Source organism: Hoplias malabaricus, chromosome 8 (genome assembly GCF_029633855.1).
Source record: "Hoplias malabaricus isolate fHopMal1 chromosome 8, fHopMal1.hap1, whole genome shotgun sequence".
Taxonomy (NCBI): Eukaryota; Metazoa; Chordata; class Actinopteri; order Characiformes; family Erythrinidae; genus Hoplias; species Hoplias malabaricus.
The window spans coordinates 4,100,984-4,109,003 of NC_089807.1; positions in this window are offsets into that span (position 1 = coordinate 4,100,984).

Genomic DNA, 8,020 nt, shown 5'->3' on the forward strand with positions numbered 1-8,020 from the left:
AACTCGTTTATCACACACCTTACTCTTTCAGTAGAGCACTCTCCCTCACTTGAAGCTTTACCTTGTTTGTGGCCCCATTTTGCTTCTCTAAACAGGGACCACACATTGATTGTGAGGTTGGATCTCAGAAAAGATTGACCTCAGCGTGGGTAAAACACCTGTATTACTGATTTCTGAATGAAATTGTGTCTCAGAGAGTCCACACTATGTCCAGCAGGGTCTGCTAAGTGGTTGCCAGGGGCAGCAAAAATAAAATAATTTGAGGAGGAATGAACTGATAAAACAATGACTGGAGCATGTGTACCACCATCTGTATATCACACTGCTCTGTTTGTGTGTGTGTGTGTGTGTGTGTGTGTGTGTGTGTGTGTGTGTGTGTGTCTAGGTCAAGCCAGTTGTCATTCCTCTGAACAACTGTTCACATCTCAGAGAGCAGCTGTTACTCTGCAGCTATCAATGAGGAATTACACTCCTACATAAACAAACCATCTGTGTGTGTGTGTGTGTGTGTGTGTGAGTGTGTGTGTGTGTACTTTTTTGTATGAATATTTACAACTCTGAAAACATGTTCCCCTTGCTACAAACTAAGTAACTAACCATTTTTTCATCAGTTTTTCACCATGTGCTTTCTTTTATTGAGAACAGTACTCACACTGCGGCTCAGTATTTTCCTAAAATGTTTCTGCAGGGCCCCACCCCATTTGTAGATAAATATTGTAGAGCTCTCCCCCACTCTGACACACACATGCACATCTTTTGCTTCAAGACTCCACTGGCACTTGTTTTAAACATTTTAAAGACATACAAAGCTGAAACTGAATAAAAAACAAAGTGTCGAGTCACTTCCACAGTGTAGAATTGCTACAGTTATTTGAAATTCTTTCAGAGCTATTACTCATTCATCGTGTGTCATTCAGTGCTGAAAAGGCCACTGTCGGCCATGCGAGGGTGTACTCGGTCTGCAGCAGTGGTTAGGACATTGATGCCAGTTGTTTTTGCAAAGTGTACTGGGAACACCTCACAAACTCCCCGGTTTTGGAGATGCTGTATCTAAAACACCCGCTCCGGGTGACTGTCTGTGAGGAGTGTGGTGTGTTCTCCTTGTGTCTGCGTGGGTTTCCTCCGGGTGACTGTCTGTGAGGAGTGTGGTGTGTTCTCCCTGTGTCTGTGTGGGTTTCCTCCGGGTGACTGTCTGTGAGGAGTGTGGTGTGTTCTCCCTGTGTCTGCGTGGGTTTCCTCCGGGTGACTGTCTGTGAGGAGTGTGGTGTGTTCTCTCTGTGTCTGCGTGGGTTTCCTCTGGGTGACTGTCTGTGAGGAGTGTGGTGTGTTCTGCCTGTGTCTGTGTGGGTTTCCTCCGGGTGACTGTCTGTGAGGAGTGTGGTGTGTTCTCCTTGTGTCTGCGTGGGTTTCCTCCGGGTGACTGTCTGTGAGGAGTGTGGTGTGTTCTCCCTGTGTCTGCGTGGGTTTCCTCCGGGTGACTGTCTGTGAGGAGTGTGGTGTGTTCTCCCTGTGTCTGCGTGGGTTTCCTTCGGGTGACTGTCTGTGAGGAGTGTGGTGTGTTCTCCCTGTGTCTGCGTGGGTTTCCTCCGGGTGACTGTCTGTGAGCAGTGTGGTGTGTTCTCCCTGTGTCTGCGTGGGTTTCCTCCGGGTGACTGTCTGTGAGGAGTGTGGTGTGTTCTCTCTGTGTCTGCGTGGGTTTCCTCTGGGTGACTGTCTGAGAGGAGTGTGGTGTGTTCTGCCTGTGTCTGTGTGGGTTTCCTCCGGGTGATTGTCTGTGAGGAGTGTGGTGTGTTCTCCTTGTGTCTGCGTGGGTTTCCTCTGGGTGACTGTCTGTGAGGAGTGTGGTGTGTTCTCCCTGTGTCTGCGTGGGTTTCCTCCGGGTGACTGTCTGTGAGGAGTGTGGTGTGTTCTCCCTGTGTCTGCGTGGGTTTCCTTCGGGTGACTGTCTGTGAGGAGTGTGGTGTGTTCTCCCTGTGTCTGCGTGGGTTTCCTCCGGGTGACTGTCTGTGAGCAGTTTGGTGTGTTCTCCCTGTGTCTGCATGGGTTTCCTCCGGGTGACTGTCTGTGAGGAGTGTGGTGTGTTCTCTCTGTGTCTGCGTGGGTTTCCTCCGGGTGACTGTCTGTGAGGAGTGTGGTGTGTTCTCCCTGTGTCTGTGTGGGTTTCCTCCGGGTGACTGTCTGTGAGGAGTGTGGTGTGTTCTCCCTGTGTCTGTGTGGGTTTCCTCCGGGTGACTGTCTGTGAGGAGTGTGGTGTGTTCTCCCTGTGTTCGTGTGGGTTTCCTCCGGGTGCTCCGGTTTCCTCCCACAGTCTAAAAACACACGTTGGTAGGTGGATTGGCGACTCAAAAGTGACCGTAGGTGTGAGTGTGTTGCCCTGTGAAGGACTGACGCCCCCTCCAGGGTGTATTCCTGCCTTGCGCCCAATGATTCCAGATAGGCTCTGGACCCACCGTGACCCTGAATTGGATAAGCGGTTACAGATAATGTATGTATGTATCTAAAACATCATGTTCGTCACAATTCACCCATGGTCACAGCGACCCAGATTCTTACCCTGTCAATCTTACCTGCTGCCAACACCCAACGACTTCCAGAACCTGTTGTTTGATATATCCGACCCCTTGGCGTGTGCCATTTTGATGAGATCAACAAATTTATTCACTTCACTTATTGGTGGTTTTAATCTTGTGGCTGATGGGTGTCAATATGTCATTTTCATTTGTGTCTGTGGGAAAATAGCAACTGTAGCCTTCAAAAGTGTTCTGTCCACTAAACAGCTGTGTGTGTGTGTGTGTGTGTGTGTGTGTTTTGCGGGGGGTGTAGTTGGAACCTGATATATTCAGTTGTTCACTGAAACAGAAGGACAAAAACATTACCTGCCAAAGTGACATAACACACACACACACACACACACACACACACACACACACACACACAGAGCAGCTGTTATTCCACAATATGTTTGTTCATTATCAGCTAATGTAAAATGTTTAAATTGTTGTCTGTGTTTAGTTCCTGCATCATTTGAACACAGCTGAATGGACTAACACCAATGCTCCAAAATGACTTGGAATATTACCTTTTTACTTTGAAATCTTTTGAAAGTAAAGACGTTTTCCCCTTCTCCAGTAAAGTTACTACATTGGGAGATACATGTTTTTCTTTGGACAGAAACGATATGCAAAAAATGTGATTGATAAAATCAAGTCAAAGTTAGGTATGTTTCACCGGAACGTCTCGATGTGAATGTGTGAATACACTGACTACATTCAGCGAGGTTGTGATAGTGGAGTTAAACGTTTTGATCTGATTAATGACGTGTGTTATGGAGAATATCATGGAGTGTGTTATGAAGTGTGTCTGTAATTCGGAGCTTAAGATACTGTGTGTATCAGCGACACACAGTGATACAGTGGGAATCAGCCTCAGGCTCCTGGGTGGAGTCTCACCACTGTGTGTGTGTGTGTGTGTGTGTGTGTGTATTTGTATGTGTGTGTGTATACACTGTCTTTCAAAAGTTTGGACATTTGATGTGTGTGTGTGTGTGTGAGTGCATTGCCCATCAAATATATATATATATATATACACATGATCACATCACAATGCTAATTCTGTTGATTTGTTTTATTGTACTTTAACGTTCATTCACCAAACATTGTTACGATAATATTTACTAATTAAATTAATACTTTAATAAAACTCGTAATAAAATTTTGCCATCTTTCAGAATGATTTTCTCATATTATTATTATTATAGACACACATTCAAACCCACACCTATTGTAATATATACTTCTAAAGCTGGCAGTTATAACAATGCCATATTTATATTTGATTTGACCCTGACTTTAGGACATTATTATTAAATGACGCACACTCAGTGACTGGACAGCCGCTGACCCAAACACTCAGTAAACACACATCCTAATGGACACTTACTGTCTGCTGGGGAATCTGAAATAAAGCCAGTGGTTACTTTGGCCGGTTTTCAGTGTGTGTATAGAGTGTGGTGATCATTAACTGCTGTTATAACAGTCATTAAAACACTGATGCTGCTGACGATGTGAGAAATGACAAGTGTTTGGTGCAAAAGAAACTAACTGAAGAGCAACGCAAAAACAAGCAGATATTGAGAACTCACAGAGAATAAAACCAATGTAGGCTCCTAGGTGTGGGTCCCCTATTTGGGAGCAGCCATGTTTAAATGTTTACAAGGTTTTCTACAGAGTCTCCAGCACATTCAGGCCACTAGGTTTCAGTTTTATAAGGAGATATTGCAACTCTGGTTGCGGCAATCGGTTTCTGAGAAAGTGATGGGAAATGGTGGCTTTCAAGATGGCGGCCATGTTTTGGACATGGTCTAAAAGATAGGCCCCTCACCCATTGGCTGCTGGAGTTTTCGGATATGTCGTTGTTTGTTTTTAATTATGCCAATGGTACTTTTCAAATTGCCACCAAAACAACATCACTGGAGCTTAACCCAGTCGTTCTGTTGGCTGAGAGATGCCCAGGTCTGCTAGATCTCTACTGGGTTACTTAGGACAGGCTGATGTCCATGGGGTTTGAACTAAAGTTATATGTTCCAGGTGAAGTGAAGTTTAGTGCAGCTCTGAACCCAGGGCTCTTCCCTGATGCTGAGAGTGAGTTATGGTGGGAAATCAAAGCAGCTCCCATTGTCAGAGTTGAGTTTTCCTGTAGATAAGGAGCGTGGAGCCCTGGTGTGTACGTGCTGTGGAACGCAGCGTTGTTGTTGTGTGTATTTATAGTTTTAATCGACATGTTAATCCAGCAGCAGAGGTGAGGGGGACTGGGCGGTGTTATTGGACAGTCTTGGTTATGAAACAGCTGTTGGCCACAGTCTTGTTTTAAGCGTAAAGAAATATAAACCAATAAGCATTAAATAATCAAATACTGATAACAGTAATGTTTAACACACGGGACACGTTTTTACTTAATATTGCAGACCATTCTGAATGATTTCTGGATTGGTCGGTATGTTATCAGGATCAATACACTCCTGTAATCACCAGCACAGCACATGATGTCATGTCAGTAAGAGTGTATACGGCCGACAGCATGTTTGGTCAGAAGAAGAGTGTTACCAGAGGTCATCAGATTCCAAACCTCTGTTAAATCTCTCTCTCTTTCTCTCTCTCTCTCTCTCTCTCTCTCTGTCACACACACACACAGAGAGAGAGAGAGTGAGCAGCTGTTATCTTACAATCTGTATGTACTTGATCGATGCAGTCTTGTTCATAAAGCACTATAGGCCTTTCCTGGATGCTCATTTTACTTATTATTTGTTTGCATTACCTTTTTGAAGATGAAATGAAGAAAAAATAAAACCCAAATGCCACTTGTAGACATTAGGAACAATGTGTGTGTGTGGACGAGTCTGTGGTAAATTTACTTCGGCTACAGCTCTGTTTTTGGGCTCAGCAGAGTTTTCATGTTCGGCTTTGTGATTCTGTTTTCATTTCTGCACCAGATCACTTAACGCAAACACACCCGCTTACACACACACACACACACACACACACACACGCACACACACACTGAAGAGGGGTCATGTCTCGGCCTGCCCACCAACTCATTAAAATCTACAACACTCTCCAAAATGCTTAGTTGTGAGTTGTTACTTTCTTGTGGCTAAGGAGCATGAATCCTTCTCCATTCTTTAGGTGTGGATCACAACATAATAATACGGAACTGACTGATCCAGTACAATGACGAACAACAGAAAGCTGGGACTTGTAAATATACTTCAAACAGTATTTAAAAGAAAAGAATATAAGTACAAGAAACCTAATGCTTTACCTTTTCAACTTGAGTTTTTCTTCATTACTCTCTTCTTAAATCGATGCCTGTCATTTTCCAAAGACCTGGGGGTAACATAAACTCATTTAAGAAATGTTCCAAACGTAATGCAATCGATTACTGAGTGAAAAATGAGAGTCCAGGAAAGGCCAACACTCCTTTATGAGCAAGACTGGGTCAAGGTTCCTCATTATGCCTAAAAACACATCTGCAAATATTTCAGTTAAAAATCATTTTTAAATTTTAAAAATAATGTTCCTTAACAAGCAACTCCAAGGATGTCTGTTATTTCACAATCTACGCAGCACAATAACAGACTCCTGTCTGTGAGCAGTGTGGTGTGTTCTCCCTGTGTCTGCGTGGGTTTCCTCCGGGTGACTGTCTGTGAGGAGTGTGGTGTGACCTCCATGTGTCTGCGTGGGTTTCCTCCGGGTGACTGTCTGTGAGGAGTGTGGTGTGTTCTCCCTGTGTCTGTGTGGGTTTCCTCCGGGTGACTGTCTGTGAGGAGTTTGGTGTGTTCTCCCTGTGTCTGCGTGGGTTTCCTCCGGGTGACTGTCTGTGAGGAGTGTGGTGTGTTCTCCCTGTGTCTGCGTGGGTTTCCTCCGGGTGACTGTCTGTGAGGAGTGTGGTGTGTTCTCTCTGTGTCTGTGTGGGTTTCCTCCGGGTGACTGTCTGTGAGGAGTGTGGTGTGTTCTCTCTGTGTCTGTGTGGGTTTCCTCCGGGTGCTCCGGTTTCCTCGCACAGTCCAAAAACACACTTTGGTACTTGAGAGTGTCTGTAGGAGCGAGTGAGTGTGTGTCGCCCTGTGAAGGACTAGTATCCCCTCCAGGGTGTGTTCCTGCCTTGCGCCCGATGATTCCAGGTAGGCTCTGGACCCCCCGCGACCCTAAATTGGATAAGCGGTTACAGATAATGGATGGATGGATGGATGGATGAGCTTATGAAGCACTAATGCTCACAGAATAAATACCATTCACAAACTGTGTCAGATATATTAATATTTTAGAGTAACGTATGCTGCCTTCTCAATGACGTCTTTTTCAGAGGCCGCTCTGTTGTGTAATCTGAGAGTTCAGGTGCTTTGTTTGCCTTCTCCTACTATTGAAACCAGGAAACAAAAACAACAACAAAGGTCCTGGGTAGTTACAAATCTGTGGACGTAAGTAACAGGAACTGGATCAGCTGTTGTACTCAGTCCTCGAATGATAAATATTTTACAGGCCAGGAGTTAAATGTCTACTCTTTTCAGTTTAATACCAAACATTCATTTATTCATTGCTGCATTTCACATACTGTCCCTCATTTTTGGGAACTGAAGTTCTTACATCCAAGGTGTGTGATCAAGCATGAGTGTGTGAGAGAGCATTACTCATTAATCACAGTCTTAGTTTGTCTAACATAAATAGGAATTATTTCAGTGGAATCTGTATTTACAGTAGGGTGTGTGTGTGTGTGTGTGTGTGTGTGTGTGTGTATGTCTTTCACACCCCGTAATAATCTTTGGAGGTCTCGGGAGCTTCCAAGTGCTGCCCTAAATCAGCACTTTTCTCTCACTGATGAGTGAATAACAGCTGAGTATCTCCTAGTGAAACGGTAACAACTTCAGTAACAACATGTCACCAACATTAGCGCCCCCTGCTGCACAGGAACGACTTTAGACACCACTGCGCGGGTTAAACGTTTGGTCACTACAAACATTTAATATGGAAGTAGAAACAGGGTTTTTGTGGCAAACACATGAGAGAGGACAGTGCAGATGTGTGAGGATCTCACAAAAGTTGCTCAACGTGTGAGTTTGACCTGTGAGAGGAAAACTGAGCACCCAGAGGAAACTCACACAGACGCAGAGATAACACACTTCTCACCGACGGTGATCTGAGGCAAGGATCAAACACACTTCCCCAAGATCCTGGAGCTGTGTGGCAGCAACGCTTCTTGTAGCACCCAAACTCTGCCATGAGCCCAGAGATTTCCTCCACGTCTTCTGTTAACACTGTACCGCCTTTTACACATTACACTATCTTTTCATCCAGTGTTAGGATGAAATATATATAGCATACAGCAAATATAGGGCGGCAAGGTGGCGCAGCAGGTAGGTGTCGCAGTCACACAGCTCCAGAGACCTGTAGATTGTGGGTTCAAGACCCGCTCCGGGTGACTGTCTGTGAGGAGTGTGGTGTGTTCTCCCTGTGTCTGCGTGGGT